This window comes from Schistocerca cancellata, chromosome 4, assembly GCF_023864275.1.
Source record: "Schistocerca cancellata isolate TAMUIC-IGC-003103 chromosome 4, iqSchCanc2.1, whole genome shotgun sequence".
Classification (NCBI taxonomy): domain Eukaryota; kingdom Metazoa; phylum Arthropoda; class Insecta; order Orthoptera; family Acrididae; genus Schistocerca; species Schistocerca cancellata.
Genome location: NC_064629.1, coordinates 522685893 through 522705862, shown reverse-complemented (window position 1 = coordinate 522705862; position 19970 = coordinate 522685893). Strand labels below are relative to the sequence as shown.

Genomic DNA, 19970 nt, shown 5'->3' with positions numbered 1-19970 from the left:
GACCAGTGCCAAGTTCGTCTTCTTCTATCTCAGTTCACTGGTGATGTTGAGATCTGAGAAGGCATTGCAGCCTCACCAGCTTGCACCCTAAGGAGGTGGAGAAGACTGCTTGAGAACTTGCAGTACACTCTTTCCAGCAGATTGGTGTACAACCACAATTTATTTATTTAATATTTTTTGAATTATTGCAATTACTCATATTTTACAAAATTTACAATTACATGTTTTCCAAAATAAATAAAACAAAATTTATTTTATAAGAAAAGGAATTAAATTATAGGTTCACATATAACATGTTGCTAGTATTATTCATATTTTACAGGTTACAAACTTCTTAAATTAATATGTTTAAGGTGTCATAATTACTTACATGTTTTAATTGAATCAAATACCTCTACAAATTAAATGAAAGTAAGTGGAAGTAAATTGAGTTATTTAATCGGTTCACTCCTGCTAGAAAGCCCCCATGAGTGGAATGTAACATCAGCAAAAAACTCTCCCCCCTACACACACCAAATTACTGATACTGTGACAGTGGAGAAGACTGGTTTAACAACTTGATCTTATGATTAGGGATTTATTGAGAATAGCTATATTACGAGGCAGCAACTCAGTACTTACCACAAATGTTTTAATTTTAATTTATAGACCAGTTGTTTTCATAGGTAAAGTGATTTATTGGTACTATTTTATATCTTTTAATTCATAGTCACCCATTACAGATTGCAATTAGAACATTGATAACAGGCAGCAAGCACAGAAAAGAAATATTGCAGCTGTCCACTCATGGGAACATTGAAAACATGATGCAGCAACTTCTCATAGGGATAGCAAGTGCCAATACTACTTCACATGATGAAGTTGGCAACATATTTCTCTCCAGAACGAAGATCTTTGGAATTTAAGCTTGTGTTTCCAGAAGTTGCGAGATGCGGGTGTGATTGTTAAATTAGTACTAAAGTCTGATTGAAGTCAGTAGTTTAGCGAAAATAATTTTTGAAGGAGTTTCGTTGTTTGCTGTACAGACTGTGATATAGATTGTGTCACCATCTAATTCTTAATTTTCGAGGACCCTCTCAGCGTCTACCGGTCACTCGGTATGTAGACGATAGTTCAGAAGTATTCTTATGACCTAACTTTATTTTCCAGACGCAGGAGATGCTTCTTAGATAGTACTTTAATTGGCAGCAAGGCCGAGAAGAGTGAAAATACGTCTGTGACGTGAACTCAGTAGCTGATGAAACTTTAGAAGCGATAAAATGGAACTAATAGAAATGAGCTGTCAGTTATTCACGATCGTTAAAGATGTAGTGCGTAACTGCGATTCATGTGATCATTTGTGTCCGAAGTGTGGTCCTGATTCTGTGCCTCAACATTTTCTAGAAAATGGTATCAACAGTAGACTATATCGCGACTGTGTTCTTATAAAATGGTTGTGCTACGGCACGGTAAGCCAATTCTCTAATGCACGAACGATAACTTCAGGAAATGCGGAAGAGGTCGTAAACATAATATTTCGTACATTGGTCTTGCACAAAGCGGTAAAATTAAATTTTGATTGACTTGCAAGAGAGAGTAGCATACGATGTCTTTGTTGGCGGCACTTAGTTCTTGAATGTGAGACTGAAAGTTTGCGCGGAAAAGTTCTGATTTACATTACTTAAGATCATTTCCACAAAACCAAGGAGGTAATCATGTTGCCGAGAAGACTCACGTATACACCTTTGATGTGTAAGTTGTGAAATTTAATCCGCAGGTAAAGTTATGAAGTGAAGTGATACGATGAACGACTTGGTTGAGCTAAGCCTGTTAAATTTGTTGAAATTATGAGCTTCAAGGCATTTGCTAGTTACATGAGTAATTTCGACTAATTACTATGGTTAATAAACTTTGGGATTTAGAGGGACATTAATGAGGATGATCAAAATCTCTTGCTTTGACTAGAATATATGCTGCATTGATTTTGTTTGTCAAGTTGGTGTGTGATGGACAAGGGTTAGAACCAGAATTTGTAGGCCTAACTGTGGAATTAAAAGTTTAAGTAAGATCAATTGGGATATAGAAGGGTTAATGCAAGAACCGTGAGAAGTGATAAAATAGAATTAAAATTGGGACAAAGATTTTTATTACATATATTGAAGTAACTTTAAAAAAAAATCAATTTTGTACGAAGATGATTGAGGTATGTGCAGTAACATCCTCACATTCTGTTGACAATTTAAACACCACTACAAAGTTCATAAACGATTTCAGCTCCCTCTATATGAAAGGGCAATATACTAGCTACAATTAAGGACTTTAGAAAATTAATATTCAGCAGATGTGTGGTGGATAAAAGAAAAATTTAGTAAATGTAATTTAACCAGTGGCAACACATTTAGGGGGAAAGTAACAGGAAAGATCTGACAGAGAAAATGATTTGATTAAAGTGTAAGTGAAAGTTTAATGTAACTGATAATTGAAAGGAGGAAGGTTACAATGAGCTTGAATTGGGAAGGAAATTTGTGTTTTTTTGCAAAAGTACCAGTCTGGCGTTTGCCATGAATGATTTAAGCAAACCACAGAAAATCTGAATCTGATTGGTCATATAGAGATTTGAACTACCATCCTCTAGAATGAAGAGTCCAGTGTCTTAACCACAGAGCATTCACGCTTAGTCATGATATTAGGGATTTTATACAATATTATCCAGAAGTAAACAAAACTATTAGGAAACGTATGAGAGGATGAAAGTTGATGCAATGACAATTTGAAAAGCATGGGAAAAAGGGCAAAACCGAAGATTGCACTAGCCCTACCACATATCAAGTTTGACCTATGACATCAGGATGGTGGACACTGCTATTTAAAGTGTGTACAAAATGGGGACTGTGATATCACTAATTACACATGTGAACAGGACATAAGTAGTACGAAAAACATCTTGGATATTCGGGAATCCAGCCGGATGTTCGCGTCGTTCTCGCACGATATTTCAACAGCGTGCCTTGCTGTCTTCTTCAGGTGCTACCTGAGACTGCAGAAAAACAATGAAACAAGTGGGACAACTATTGAAATTTGGTGGTTTTGGATGAGGATAAACTAAATATAAGACAATACTAACAATTAAGAAGTACCAACATAAATACTAGCACAATAATAAAGCAAACAAAAATTTGAACAATTGCTGAAACCATAATAAACCAGTAGGTATTGGAAATTTTCCTTGACCTATAGCTCAACCACAAATTCCCTTGATCTGTGTAGCTCAAACGAACCAATGTAGGGAACAAAATCTGATACCTACTATTTGCAATCGAACCCAGTAACTGACAGTTAACATCACAACCTAGGAATTCATAAAAATTTTGCATTAACACCAGTTTTGTTATACAAGAAACACAAAGGCATCTACACACATATCATACATAGATGTATCACTATTTAAAAAATCAAACCATAAAATCAATGTATCAAACAAGGTCAGCTGACATGCAAATCTAGGAACAACAAAAATATATAATAAACAACACAGTATCTTGAATATCTGGTCTAAACTTTCTAATCCATGAACCCCTCAGCCCCCATGTGCCGCCCCCCCCCCCCCCTGCTCCCCCACCGTCCTTGGGTATAATGCCAAATATTATCCTGCTGGCAATGCCAGTGGTCTCTTGGCAGAGTTGCAGCAACTTTGGTAAGTCCTGTATCTTTTCCACAATCTTAACACGTAACAAACTCTGCAGTTAAACCAAATAACCCTAGGAATTTAGATGTGGTAAACATTTTGTCCCCCACTGCTGCATGCAGGGACCTTTTTATGAAATATCTCATATCTGTTACAAAAAAAAAAAAAAATTAATTAATTAATTAAACCTCCAACCATAAACTATACACTGCATTAACAATTCCAACCTATAAATTCCCCATAGCGGCCAACATCAAAATAAAATAACTCATTACCTAACTGCCACAAGCTCTTCCAGTATTCTAACAAATAGCACTTGTGGAGTCCATTGAATCACTAATATCACTATGAATCAATTTAGAAACATCCGCCACTAGAATGCCACCCTAAACTCTCATGCCACAATCCATTTCAAGTGCACTGTGCCGTCATGATAGCAAATAACACAACCGTTAAGTCTTGGATCAAAGAAGCCAAGTGGTACTGTACTGTAAACTTCAGTCAATCCAAGAAAGAATACATACAGAGCTTTTGTAGGGTACACTTCATATGTACATAAGAGGGCAGATATTGCAGTAAGTATTCATATGTGAACCAGGAATACAGATAGTTAATCATTGATTATGAAGGAAATGCCAGTTGAGGCGTATAAAGCCGTTCAAGGAACAGAGACAGAAAAGTTATGTGGTGATGGTGTTTCAGTAGGGAAGACTAAAGGTAGAGGTAAAGTAATACATAGTCAACTTTCATAATTACACACAGAATTTCTATGTAGGAAGAAAATGTCTCAAAACAGGATCATTGCTTTAATTGTTGTACTTAATGAGAAAGTAAGCAGACAAGGTGTGGATAAAAACTATGTTTATATGTCCCTTCCTCCATAATGTTGAAAATTTTCATTACAATTATTACTAGCCACATAGGAACAGCACTGGATTTTAATTAAACCAATGAATGTGTTTGCTGTAGCTTAGTGGTTCATTTCAAAATTGTAAACACAATTGTGGAATAAGTTAGTGAGTATAAAGTAGAGAATAACTTGTATTAATTGGCATTTGTGAAAAATTTGACATGGTTCAAACAGATATGTAATAATATGTATTGAGAAACAAGACATTGGTTCAGTCTGTGTTACTATACTGAAGAACACACGCTCAGTGCTTCAGGTTACACAAATCATCATTATATAGTGGGAAATCCAAAATTGAAAGAGTTTGACAAGGATAGTGTGTTCTTGCATACAGCCAGATTGTTGTCAGACAAGAGAAAAAGATTCCTCCCACCCCCAAAATTGCTGCATGTGGCTGGACCCAACCTGGTCTGTGCCTAGACAATTTGTGTTGGATATGTGCTGTTTGAAATGTTTGGGATCTATGTGAATTGCCTGTAAGGTTGTTCTACATCTGTGTGGGGACTGGGCTGATTTGGCTTGCTTACGTGGGTGGTTGTCTAGATACCTGGAATAGATGTTACGCAATGATCCATAGTGGTGGGGTTGAAAAGCTAGTTCATTTGATGGGACATAGCAGGATCTGGTGTGGGCAGACTGCACGGTGGCAGTATCTGGCGGCTGGAAATCGTAAGGTGTTCCATGAAGACACTGAATGTGTTAATTCTCCACATCCAGAATGTGGGGGTGCTTTCTAATTGCTGTTGTATTATAGGCTCAAAAATAGCTTCTATACTCACTAGAATGTCTCACCCACAGCCAATTCCACCCACAGTTGCTGGCCGGAGTGGCCGAGCGGTTCTAGGCGCTACAATTTCGAACCGCGTGACCGCTACGGTCGCAGGTTCGAATCCTGCCTCGGGCATGGGTGTGTGTGATGTCCTTAGGTTAGTTAGGTTTAAGTAGTTCTAAGTTCTAGGGGACTGATGACCTCAGCAGTTAAGTCCCATAGTGCTCAGAGCCATTTGAACCACCCACAGTTGGATGTTTTTTGAAAGTCTGGTATGTTTGGTTTGCTCTTTGACTGGGAGTGGTACAGCAACTGCAGGTGCTGAATTTCATTGTTGTTGCAAAATTCTATGAAATGTTAATGTGAATTGTGATATGTCGTTTTTGGCAGTGACATTTTAAGTTCATCGATGGCGAGTGTTAGTCAACTAAATCTACCAATAATGCATGTTGGCTTTGTCCTATGGTGTGATGTTGTGCTATGTGAAGAGTACAGAAATAAGAAATAAATTATTTTGCATTTGTATAATTTTTAGAATGTAGGTTGTGGTGGCAGTGTGATCTGTGGCATGCCGATTGGGCTGCACTTACCGACAACAAGCTTCGGGCCTTAAAACCTCTTCCCGTGGCTTGGACGTCCTCCTCACGCCCTTCTCGGCGGGAGGAGGTCGTTTTAGCCCGGTTAAGAATTGGACACTGCCGGTTCAGCCATCGCCATCTGCTGACGGCTGCGCCGGCGCCGTTCTGCCCATGTGGGCACTTGCTGACGGTTAGACACATTTTAATGTCCTGTCCAGATCTTAACACACTGCGCCTCGATCTTAACCTGCCTAATACTTTCGATGCCATTTTAGCGGATGACCCACGAACAGCTGCTCGTGTTTTATCAATTTGACAAACCTCGCTAAGGACATTTGATGATGTTGTTTTTTAATCCTATGCCTGTCAGTCTGTCTTTTATCGTGTTTTCCCTTTTAGTTGTTGTTGTCAACTTGTGCCTCGTGGTGCATTCTTAGAGTAGTCAGGGCGCTAATGACCATTGAAGTTGTGCGCCCTAAAAACACACACAAAAAAAAAAAGTGTGATCTGTAGTGTAGCTTGAGATATAGGTTAGGTTGAAATGTGACAGTTTGGGTTGGTAAAGCCAGTGAATGTGAATACAAAATCTTGGGTATGGTGACAGGCTGAATTGCAGTGTAACCTGAGGCCTTTGTTTAGTTGAAAAGTGGTAAATTTGGTTGTTAGTTAGTATGTGGTGGTATTGAGGGCTTCAGATTTGTTGGCCTGGATAACTTGTGTTGCTTAGCTGTGTATAGTTGTAAATAGAGTACCATTTCTTATTAATATATGTCCTAAATGTAGCTTATGACCTTGATGGAAAAAGGCATTTAATTTGCAGTGTAAACCTAAATTCAGCAGAAACAGGGTTATATGTAACTAGGTTTTGTAAATGCCCTTGAGAGTTTTCGTGTAACTACTATATCATAAAGGTAGTTCGCACAAGTAGGAATTTATTTTTCTATGAGTCATGACTATTGACCCACAATCTTTTATACAGGGTGCCTCAAAAGAAAGTTTAGGCTATATTTGATGTGGGAAAAAAGTTTATTATTGAAGTATAAAGTTTAGAAATTTGCTACTTAAAAAATAATTTAAATGCAATGTAGCACAGCTATGGCACTCACTTAAAAGAAGAAAATTTTGGATGATGGCTCAGCATGCCATGGATATTTTCTTTCAAGCCTTCAGGGCTCAGTATTCATTTGTTAGGTACAGGTTTGGTGACCCTGGGGTTGCTGAGCTGGGAACTGGAAAGCGCTGCCAGTCCTATCACCATAGGTTCTTAGCACGCTTCAGTGACCATTGTGCAGTGTGGCGGTGAAATGTTGTGTGTCACCGTGGCGTGACTGCCCGGATTGCGAGGATGGTAAAAACCTCTACAAAAAACCTTAATCTCAAGGTGTGCTGTGTGCTCATAAGATGCATGGCTGTTGAGATTGAACAGTTATTAGTGGGCGACCTCTGTGGAACCTGCCACAGCTTAGTTGTATAAGGCTTACCTAGGCTTGTGCGACTATGTCTAAGTGGAGTAGCTCTGTCTAGCTGCTCGTGGGACCAGCATGGGTCTGTAGAAACCTTGTCTTCCTCCTCCCAGTGGGAAGTGTGGGCGGCTGGTAGGTTCCAACACCTAATCAAACAAGAGGGCGTGTGTAGCCAGTGCTCTAGACTTGGGCATTACATAGACTGTGTCATTGCTGAGTAATAGACCACACGCTGGTGTCCAGAATGTGTTTCTTGTAATTAAACAACAAGAGGGGAGCTTTGAGAAAGTTTCACCATTTAACATACAAAAAGGCTTAGAGGAAATCACTGGAAGTTTTAAATCTGCCAAGTGCTTGTGAAACGAGACGCTATTGATAGAAACATCCAATTCCCAGCAAGTGAAGAACATCCAGAAAGCTCAGTGCCTCGGGAAGTATGCAACAGAAAGTGAACTGCACAACAGCTTGAATTGTCACAAAGGTGCTGTGACTTAAACGGATCTGGTTGATATTCCCTGAGAAGAACTGAAAGCTGAGTGGTCCCAGGAAGACATTGTTGATGTACGGAACATAGTGAAACAGGTCGATAGCAATCTCATGAAGTCACTTGTTTATATGGACTTACAGCAGTGCAAAACTATCAGAGCATGTAAAGGCTGGTTTCCTCTACCTCAGTGTGTGGTCTTACGCGTAGGGACTCAGTTGTTCTCTGCCGTCTCCGAATTGGACATACGCGGTTGACCCACAGCTATCTCCTTAGCCGTGAGAACCCGCCCAAGTGTCGCTGTGATGCAGGGCTGACAGTGGTCCATCTTCTGATGGACTGCCCCCTTTTAGTCCCCTTTGCTTCAGTCCTTTAATTTACCAGCTGCACTTCCTTTAATTCTAGGTGACGATGCCTCTATGGCTGACTCAGTTTTACGTTTTATCTGTGCAGCTGGGTTTTATCACTCACTCTAGTGTGGGCGCTCTCACGTGATTTCTCAGGCTACACCCACTCCAGTGACTTTTAATTGTGACGTGGATACCAAAATAGTGTCTTTTTATGGTAACAATTTGTGTTGGTACCTCTATCAACGCTTTCCAGCTGGAGGTTATTTGCTTGTAGTTGAGTGATCTATCAACCACTGTAATCTGTTTTACTCTAGTCAATTATTTGCTCTGCTCCTTTTAAGTGTCCTCTATTTTGTGTTATTGCGGTGTTCATTTTAGCTCTGTACCCCTTGGTGTTCCCTCCCTCTGGGTGCAGTGGTTACACTTTTACTGTATAGGCCTTTTACAAGTATGTCTGTTTGGAACAGGGGACTGATGACCTCGATATTTAGCCCCCATCAAACCCCAAAACCAACCAACCAATGTGTGGTTTTGTTTTCTTAACCCAATCTGCTGTTTTACATGACAGTGCTTTGGGCACACATCCTCAGGTTGTAAAGCAGCAGCCAGTTGTGGCAAATGTGGTAAGATCGCTCATGAAGGTGTTGGTTGTTCATCTCCTCCAAAGTGTGTAAATGGTCTAGAGTAGGGACTGCAATGCCTTCCTTGAAGAAAGCAAGATAAGAGATCAAAACAACTAAGCACATATCTTATGATGAGGCCAAAAAGATCTATAAGACCATGCAGCCCCCCGCCCCCCCCCCCCCCCCAAAGTTTGCCACTTCCTTTGTGTCTGCTCTTAAACAACCACTTTACAATACCGATGCTGCTACCCAAATGAAGGTTGCTAGTGTCGACACTAGCACCTGTTTGTGCCAGTGCACTTGGGCCGCTGCAGTTCCAAAGCCTAGACTTCCTCCCAAAACATCAGACAAGTTTGCTGTCACTGACATAGTGGAGCTTTCTGCTCCTCCAAAGTTTGTCTGGTCCACTGTCCAGTGGTGCTGCTATCACTGCTGTAGTTTCAGCTCCAAAGTCTACCCAGAGCAAAAAGCTGAAGGCCAAGCATCCACCGCAGACAGTTGGGAAGCTGGTGGTGGTGGTGGTGGTGATAATATCATACTATCTGATGTCTTTCATGAGGACTCTGAGGTAGAACTAATAGACCTTGATGTCGGACTGGGGCAATCGTCTTGCTCAAAGACTAGGCCCCAGTCATTACTGGCTCACCTCCCTGACAGAAAGATGGGCTGAAAGTGTAACCCCCGTGATAGATGGCTACTGTATTGCAGCGGAACGTCAACAGGTTCAGGACACACATGTGGGAACTGAAACTGCTAGTGCAGGAACTCCCTGTGTCTGTGTTTACAAGAAACACATTTTAAAGCCACTGTCACACCTGTGCTATGTGGCTATACCCTCCACTGAAAGGATGTAGGCCCGAGGTATCCTGCCTGTCGTAAGAGGCGACTAAAAGGAGTCTCGCACTTTTCGGCCCTTTAAATTCAGGTCCCATTTTATGGTTTGACCTGCCACTTTACAAATTCTACACAATTACTGGCTTTTTGGGGAAGGACGCCTTGCGTGGTGCATGAGTTACCCATAGTGCTCTTAGATTTGATCTCCTGAGTCTCTTGTCATGGCTTTGCATCTCCACCTGCAGTTCAACTACTTGGCCGAGGGCACTTTTTCGGGGTATGTCATTTTCTTCCATTGTCTCCTGTCCTCTTTTGTCCCTATGACAGTATTGGTTTTGCCCCCATGACCGTATTGGATTTTTCTGTGGCCAATATCCAGCACTGTAGCCAGTCCATTGTGGTGGGGCAGTCATGTACCCATTTGGCGGTAGCCCCCCTTGACAACACAGGGATCACACTGCTGGTGCCTGAGCTGTGAACTCCCCATGTATGCCAAGGAGTAGATGCCTGTCTCCCTGGTGCATGAGGTCTCCCAGCAATGCCCATCGTGCCAGGTGGCCTTTGCTGTGGCTGGGTGGCACCCATGGGGAGAGCCCCTGATCAGAGTGGGTGGCATCAGGGCAGATGACCCGCAATGAAGTGGACTAAGTCATCTCTTGCTGGTGACCGTACAGCACCAGCAGCCTCTAAGAAGGGCAAGATAGAGTACAATGCTGACTGATGTGGCCCTAAATAGTTTCCCTCCCTCGCTACACCATGGGGGGAGCAGAGGGCTACAGAAAGAAGAGAGCCATATTCGCCTCGGTATGTAGTCTGTAGCAGAATGGATGGGGACTCCTTTCTACCTATGAAGCATCAATTTTTTGTTGAACATATTGAGGATAAGTTTGGGGAAGTGACTGAGTTGTCAAAGATGAGAAGCAGTGCAGTCTTGATTCAGACAGCATCCCCAGCCCAATCCCGGGCGTTACTCGCTTGTGACTGGCTAGGTGATATTTCTGTTTCCATCACTCCCCATAAAAACCGCAACATTGACCAGGGGATTATTTTCCATCGCGACATCCTCTTGCAGTCTGATGATGAGCTCCGCGCTAATCTAGAACGGTGGGTTGTTTATTTCATCCAGTGTGTTTACAGGGGACCCAAAGACAGCAGGGTTGCTACTGGTGCCTTCATTTTGGCCTTTGAGGTTGATCCATTGCCTGAAAAGGTCAAGGTGATGGTTTACCGCTGTGTCGTTAATCCATATGTCCCTCCCCTTATGCGGTGCTTTAAGTGCTGGAAATTTGGGCACATGTCTTCGTGATGCGCTTCCAATGCCACATGTTGAGACAGCGGACGTCCACTGCATCCAGATACTCCCTGTGTGCCTCCTCCCACTTGTATCAGCTGCCGGGGAGCAGCACTCCCCCTGCTCGCCAGACTGCACAGTACTCCAAAAGGATAGGAAAATCGTGAAGTAAAAGACCCTGGACCAGTTGACTTACCAAGATGCTAAGCTTAAATTTGAACGATTACACCCCGTTCAGTTGACGTCCACATGTGCTGCATCTACATTACCATCGCCATCACAAGTACCAGTCTTACCACTCTCTGTGCCATGAACAGTGGACCGTCCGGGCCTCCAGAATACATCTGCCCCCCTTGGTAGTAGGGGGAAAATCTCCTTCCGTTGCTCCCATAGTACCTACTTCGGGAGCAAGCGCACCCCCCCCCCCCCCCCCCTTTGCCCCCCAAACATGGTGGACATCGGTCCCCTCCCCCCAGCCGGAGAAGCAACAGCCTCCTCCAGCTCATCTCATGTGGAAGGGGTCCCTTGAGACCCACTCTCCCAAGATCTCCACTGTTACAGCAGACACTCCCTAGTGGCTAAAGGAGCCGAAAGCTGCTGGACGAAGAGCTTCAGTCTTCCTCCGTGCCTGAAGCTACTTCAGGGAACAAGCCCCTAAAGAGAAGTGAGAGGGCAAGCAAACAAAGGTCTGCTAAGAAAAGGACCCTCCAGTGGCCCCATCACACCATTTCCTACCAATTCTGCACCGCGGATGAGGTGGAGAGCTCGGCATCCCCCAAGGACATGGATCTCACTGATGTTTCATTCACAATAGGAATGAATACAAATACTCAGTCGGTAGCAGCAGGTGACCCTGAGGTGTAATCTGCCTCCTTACATGCTTCATGCCTTCCCAGCTTCACAATAACGTCATCCTCCAGTGGAATTGCTGCAGTTTTTTCCACCACCTGGCTGAGCTACAGCAACTGATAAGCTTTACACGTGCTTTCTGCATTGCCCTCCAGGAAACCTGGTTCCTGGCAATGTGGACCCCTGTCCTTCGCAGCTGAAGGGGATATTACAAGAACCGTAGCGACTATAATACTGTGTCAGGTGGAGTTTGTGTCTGTTCTGAACTCAGTATACAGTGAACCTGTGCTGCTTCAAACCCCTCTTGAAGCTGTGGCTGTCAGGATAAGAATGGCACAGGAAATAACTGTCTGCAACGTATATCGTCCTCCAGATGATGCAGTATCCCTGAACACATTGGCTGCACCGATTCAAAAACGCTCTAAACCTTTCCTACTTTTAGGAGATTTTAATACCCATACCCACTTGTGGGGTGGCACTGTGCTTACTGGCTGAGGTGGAGATGTCTAAGCTTTCCTGTCTCAACTCGACCTCTGCCTCTTAAATACTGGGGACACCACACATTTCAGTGTGGCTCATGAAACTTGGCCATTGATTTATCCCTCTGCAGCCCAGGACTTCTCCCATCTGTCCACTGGAGATCCCACGATGACTTGTGTGGTAGTGACCACTTTCCCATCTTTTTATCACTCCCCCAGCGCTATTCCACTGGACGTCAACCAAGATGGGCTGTAAACAAGGCAGACTGGGAAGATTTCAATTCTGCTGTCACCGTTGAATCTCCCGCACATGGTACCATCGATGTGGCAGTTGAGCAGGTTACTAGAACGATCATTTCTGTGGCAGAAAACACGATCTGTCGTTCTTTAGGGTGCCCCCCGGCGAAAATCAGTACCTTGGTGGTCAGTGGAAATTGCTGAGGCCATTAAAGAGTGTTGGTGAGCTCTACAGTGACAAAAGTGGCACTCTTCCCTAGAGCACCTAATAGCTTTTAAACAGCTCCATGCCCGCGTTCACCAGCTTATAAAAAGACAGAAACAGGGGTGTTGGGAGGGGAACCTCTCGACCATTGGGTGCCATACGTCACTTTCCCAAGTCTGGACGAAGATCAGACATGTTTGTGGGTACCAGACCCAGACAGGTGTTACTGGCATTAACATCAATGGTGTGTTACCTACCAACGCAAACTCAATTTCAGAGCACTTTGCTGAGCACAGTGCTTGAGCCTCTGTGTCAGAATTATCCCCCGGCATTTTGCACCCTCAAACGGCGGATGGAAAGGAAAGCCCTTTTGTTCAGTGTACGTCACAGTGAACCCTATAATGCTCCATTTACAGAGTGGGAGCTCCTCAGTGTCCTTGTACATTGCCTTGACACAGCTTCTGGGCCAGGTCGGATCCACAGTCAGATGATTAAACATCTCTCATCCGACTACAAGCGACATCTCATCTTCAACCGGGTCTGGTGCAATGGTGTCTTGCAATCTCAGTGGCAGGAGAGCACAATCATCCCAGTGCTAAAACCCAGTAAAAACCTGCTTGATGTGAATAGCTATTGGCTCACCAGCCTCACCAATGTTCTTTGTAAGCTGTTAGGACGTATGATAAGCTGGCAGTTGTGTTGGGCCCTGGAGTCATGTGGCCTACTGGCTCCCTGTCAGGGCGGCTTCCGCCAGGGGCACTCTAATAATCTTGTGTCCCTCGAGTCTGCCATCCGAACAACCTTTTCCAGATGCCAGCACCTGGTTGCTGTCTTTTTTTTATCTACACAAAGCGTATGACACCACCTGGCGACACCATATCCTTGCCACATAATACGGGTGGGGTCTCAGAGGCCTGCTCCCGATTTTTATCCAGAATTTCCTGTCCCTCTGTACTTTCCATGTTGAAGTTGGTGCCTCCCGTAGTTCCTCCTCATATCCAGGAGAATGGGGTCCCACAGGGCTCTGTATTGAGTTTACCTCTCTTTTTAGTGGCCATTAATGGACTAGCAGCAGCTGTCGGGTCGTTGGTCTCACCTTCTCTGTATGCAGACGACTTCTGCATTTCGTACTGCTCCTCCAGTACTGGTGTTGGTGAGTGGCACCTACAGGGAGCTATCCACAAGGCGCAGTCATGGGCTCTAGCCCACAGCTTCCAGTTCTCAACTGCAAAGTCATGTGTCGTGCACTTCAGTTTGCGTCTTACCGCTCATCTGGAAACTGAACTTTATCTTAATGACAATCCACTCACTGTAGTGGAGACATATTCTTAGGACTGGTTTTAGACACCCAATTCACGTGACTTCCTCATCTTCATCAGCTGAAGCAGAAGTGCTGACAGCACCTCAATGCTCTCCGCTGCCTGAGCAAAACCAACTGGGGTGCAGATAGCTCTACACTGCTGCAGCTCTACGGAGCCCTTGTTCAATCCCGCCTTGACTATGGGAGTCTGGTTTATGGTTCGGCGGCACTGTTAGCATTGCATTTACTCGACCCAATGCACCACTGTGGAGAGACTGGTAACAGGAGCTTTTGGAACGAGTCCAGTGACCAGCGTCATGGTGGAGGCCGGTGTAGCGCTAGTTTATGGTAGCACAGGAAAGGTTCAGTTAATGAAAGGACTAGGCCACAATTCTCAAACATGACTGACTTTGTTACAATATAACTCTCTGAGCAAGTTTAGTTCCTTGGTACTGATAAAAAAAAAAAAAAAAAAAAAAAAAACCCACACAGCATAAAATATTAAGACAAAGCTTCTCATAAAAACATTACTCCAATTAAATATAGAAATATCTAAAACAAATTTAAGCTGACAAGTAATTGGCTTTAGAGTTAACTCCTGCAATAGTTCAACACAGGAGCATTAAACAAACTCGTGGTTTTAAAACTACGCCACCACTCGTGCAACTACAAATGCATCAAGAGATAATGGTTTTAATTGGAGGCGCATACTTAAAGCAGGATTACACAGCTTTCTTTTCATTACACATAAACTGCTGCTCTCAGGAAGAGCCCTTTTACTCTTCAACAATCAACAGTCCCAGCTCGCCTGTCTCCTCAGGCAGGTCGTTGTACACACGGGAGAGAACACAAAGTAACAAGACAAGCTTCTAAAACACACAAACAAATGGTTTAATTCAACAAGCCTCAGAAAACATGTTCATATATGTGCTTCAGAGAATACAGGCCAAACAATAATGACAATTTAAACTATGGCCTGGAAAACTTCAAGAAACCAATTGGTCCAGTAAATAAAATTAAAAAAAAAATAAATTAATCACACTTGATAAACCATGAAAACACGGGCATTTCACTACTAAGGAAATAGTTCAGGACTGGCAGTTGGCAATACCTATGGCACATATTGAAGTAGCTGATGAGAATTTTGAAGGAGGCAACAAGAGGCAGCAATACATTAAATCATATTGTTAGCACAGTTAATAGGCTGAAATTTTGTTCAAAAACGATCCATGGCTCCTATACCGTCGTGAGCAGAAACAAGGCTGTCCACTCAGAGTCCCGTCAACCAATCATCAGAATCACCAACGCCACTACCAATAGTCTCAGTTCTACGTGTTGCTAGCTTTTACAGCCATCCAGTATGCTTCCAAACACAGTGCATGCACGCCTCACACCTCCTAGTGGCTCCATGTTCACTCTCTATTCGTGTGCCTCGCCTCGGGCGCGTGCTATATAGGCAAACTTTGTGGTAGGTGAGATCGATAATGGCTAGGTCGATGTGCACACATCAACCTCCCATCTTAAGGTAAAGCTCCCCCAAGTTTGCACACCTAAAGTTAGTGCAGTTGGGTGTGAAATTCCCTCTGTGTCTACAGACCCTTCACCAGCAAGTTGACCGGAGTGAGTACTCTAATTACTTCACATGGGCCAATGAACCTGGGTGTTAATTTACCTAATGCCTCATTATTGCAGTGTCTCTGCCCCCATAAATCTTTTTACAAAAACCCGGTTGCCCACCCCAACTAACATTGCTTGCCTTTCCCTATTATACGCCTCTTCTCAGCAGTGTGCCAAAATTGTATTTCCTTTTTGCTGCCTCCCATCTAACCCATAGCTCGTGAGGGTCCACATGCTCTGCCAGAATGTCCTTTATGGACCAAAGATTGCTCAAGGGGTTTCGTAACTTAAGAGTAGCTTCGCAGTAGTAGTCCCATGGCTCTCTTGTTGAGTGTTGTTAAAAGCCAGACTCAGCCAATTCAACGACTGGTCCCACTTAATCGGAGCACTAGAGTGGTAAATTATAAACGCAGATTTTAAATTGCAGTTAATCTGCACTGTGAAAGAAGCTTGTGGGTAATATGGAGTAGTCATCACATGGCGAATACCTTGCACAAAACAGAACCTACAGAATTGCCGAGAACTAAATGCCGGCGCATTGTCACTCACCAAACCACAAGGTGGACACAAAATTTGTGGAAATAGATGATAAATGCCGGATACTTGCATCTGTGGTGGTACTTCTGCTCGGAATGACCTAGACAAATCTGGTAAGAGCATCCACTACCACAAAAATAAACCTGTTCCCATTCTTAGTGTGTGTCAGTGGCCTGACATAATCAGTGAAAAGCTTTTGAAAAGGTTGAAATTCCCTAGTGGATTGCAAGAATCCCTTACGCATGCCCACATCCGGCTTCCTGTGTTGGCAATCTCCACAACCACTGCCTAACTTTCGAATTTTGATATCCATTCCTTTCCAAGTAAGATGTTCTTTAATTTTGGTGAGTGTTTTCTTGCCACCTAAATGTCCACCATATACAGATTGATAGTAGTATTTAAATACGGCTGGTACCACGCCCTTCGGCAGACAAATTCTTACCTTCTGGTCTCGTTGCTCTTGATAACAAAGTACTCCTTTCTCTATTGAATAACCGTCTAACAAATGCCCATTTTGCAACTCCTCTCAGACCACGGCTAACTAAGGATCACTTTCTTGCTCTTCCTTACGGTTACTAAACAAGGCTGGGATCTCGGTTACTACCACCCCCACCACTTGAGGTTTCGGCACCTCTGCCAAATCTGCAGGTAATGATGCCTGAAAAACTTATTTGTGGAAATCTTTTCAGTCTTGCAGAAACATGCGGCTAAGTGCATCAGCAGCCAAATTTTGCGACCCTCGAATGTCATCATATCAAACTGGAAGGCTGAAATCCTAATAGCCCAGTGTGCTATTCTACCTGTTTTTCGTGGGCGTGCCAAAACCCAACTCAGTGCTTGATTATCAGTCTCAAGCTGAAATCACCGATGCTCAAGATAGAATTTGAATTTCTTAGTAGCAAACAACACGGCTAATGCTTCTAACTCATAAACAGAGTAATTGCATTCAGGACCTGAAAGTGCCCTTGAAGCCAATGCTATTGGTCTCCGTTCGCATTCCTGCTGTTGCAACAAAACTGCAGCAATGCCGGCATTTGATGCATCGGTCTGCACAATAAATGGCAAATTAGTCGGGAATTCCTAATACTTGCGCAAGGAAAGTTCACTTTTAGCTAGTGTGAAGTTGCCTGGTTTCACCGTAAGACCTGCTTCCTTTAACCGTGTGACCACTTGTTTCAATGTTCAATACGCTCCTCATAATTCTTACTATAGACTACCACATCATCAAGGTAAGTGTGCACAAATTTAAATTTAAACTCGCCAAATACACAGTCTAAAGGCGGGACAAGACTGCCGCCCCAGTAGCCAACCCAAATGGTACACGGTACAGAAAGCTGTTAATGGTTGAGATTCCTCAGCCAGGGGGATCTGATAGTAGGCTTGATTTAAATCTAACACGGAAAACACATGTGCACTTGCAAACCACGTAAAACTAGTGTGTAAATCGGGGAGGGGCACAGGTTCTAACACCACTTTCTGGTTAAGAAAATGGTGGTCTATGACCGGCCTAAACCCCGCATCATTAGGCTTTGGTACAAAAAAAAATTGGAGAAGCATAAGGTGAAACTGAGTGTTTAATAACACCATCCTCCAACAACTTGCTTACGATCTTACCTAATTCCTTCATCTTGGGTTGAGAGAGCCAATAAGGCAATTGTCTAACTGGCTTAGTATCGTGCACCCTTATCTTATAGGACACCTCATGTGTTACCCCTAACTTTTCTGAAAAGACATCCAGGAACTGGTAAAGAACATCTTAAGTTTCCAGGCCTGATCGCAAGACAAATGTTTAATGTCAAAAGTGAAACCACCCCTTGTACGTGGTACACGCTGTTCTTATCTTTATGGTCACACAACTGTAATTTTTCCGCAGGACGGAATTTAAAAAAAAAAATCTCTTTCCATGCATAGTCTGAAACACAACCAGTTCATACAAGAAAATCATACCCCAGCAATACGGGTATTGTCATGCCCTGAATAATCGAAAATTGCCAAGGCCAAGTAAACACACCTATCCTGAGTTTACACTTTATGCAACCTACATCTAATTTTTTATTAGCCATGGACAGACACTCACTTTCTGTTACTTGTAAGACAGATAAACCTGCACAAACTCTATTATTAATATACCATTTGTAATTGAGTAACTATACACTAATTCCTTAAGCAAGCAAGCAAACTAAACACAGGTTCAGAACCTACCAATACTCAGGCAAGAGGTATCAACCGCACATACTTTACTACAACCCCAAGGTGGTCCCCCTGAATTTTCTTCTGCTGGCAGCTGTTTATAGAATGCTCATGTGGTTTGGGACAGCCATGCACAAAATGCATTGTACTACTACATCTAAAGCACCGCGGGCCATCACCTTGACGCCCTGTAAAATTGTCCTGGAACTCGGCACATTCGTTTTCTTCTTCGAGCATTTGCTCATTCTCACGTTTTCCATCACAATACTTCAAATTGTCTACTCCGACCACCAATGTCTCTAACTCTGGAAACGATTGCGGCCTTTTAAAAATACTGTTAGAAACTGAGCTTGTGGGCATGTACCTTCCATGATGCTACCCACGGCTTCTACTTCAGATATTTTGATACACAAGGCTACCATAGCCATTCTTACTCTTTCTACATAATGGGATAATGTCTCATAATTGGCCTAAACCTGATAAAAATAATCATCAAGATCCTTACGCCTTCACTCGCCCAAACATTCTCTTAAAATCTGCTTGAGACAAGTCAAGGAGCCTTTTGTCTCGATGAAGCCTCAGTTTTCTGAAGAGCATTTAGAGGACAAGTTTGGGGAGGTGGAGGGTTTGTCCAAAATGCTGTCAGTGTCACTCTTGATAAAAATGGCAACCTCTTCTCAGTCACGGGCATTACTTGCTTGTGACAAGCTGGGGGATGTTTCCATTACTATCACGCTTCACAAGCACATAAATATGGCCCAGGGTATTGTATTCCACAGGGACCTTCTTTTGCAGTCTGCCGAGTAAACGTGTGCCAACTTGGAGCAAACAAGGAGTTTTTCGTACGGCGCGTCCATCGGGGACCAAGGGATAATCTGGTTGCTACTGGTGCCTTCATCTTGGCCTTCGAGGGTCACACATTATCCGAGAATGTCAGGGTGATGGTCTACCACTGTGATGTCAAGCCATATATCCCTCCCCCAATGTGGTGCTTTAAGTGCAGGAAGTTCAGCCATATGTCTTCCTCCTGCACATCCAGCATCATGTGTCGAGATTTTGGACATCCATCCCATTCCCATGCTCCATGTGCCCCGCCTCCCATCTGTGTCAACTGTGGAGAGCATCATTCACCATGCTCGCCAGACTGCAGGATTTTACAGAAAGAGAGGAAAATCATGGAATATAAGGCCCTGGACCGACTGACCTACACTGAGGCTAAGAGGAAATTTGAGCGCCTACATCCTGCGGCTATGAGCACCTCCTATGCCGCCCCTACGAGAACAGTTGTAGCCCCATTAATTCCACGAGCTCCAGTTGGCTCTCAGAGCCGGAAGACTACACCTGCCCCCTTGTGGTGGTGGGGGGGGGGGGGGGCACTTCCCTCCTTGTTGCTCCCACACCACCTACCTCGGGAGTACTGTCCCCCGAACCATTGGGGACACCAGTCCCGACTTCTCAGCCAGAGAATCATAAGTTTTCTTCGGCTCCTTTCAGTAGGAAGGGGTCCCTTGGGTCACTCCATTCCCAGGTTTCTGCTAGTGGGAAAGATAACACCCACCAGGGGCAAAAGTGCCCAAAAGCAGCTGGTCG

At 43.6% G+C, this 19970-nt stretch overlaps 1 protein-coding gene across 1 annotated transcript in view; it reads left to right on the top strand.

Annotated features, from left to right (window-relative positions):
• The first annotated feature begins 891 nt into the window (after positions 1-891).
• The window catches only part of LOC126183294 (activator of 90 kDa heat shock protein ATPase homolog 1), a 93889-nt gene continuing 74810 nt past the window's right edge, over positions 892-19970 (top strand). Inside the window, exon 1 of the mRNA XM_049925133.1 lies at positions 892-1097. The gene's annotated coding sequence lies outside the window, so the exon portion shown is untranslated. The remainder of the gene's footprint in view (positions 1098-19970) is intronic.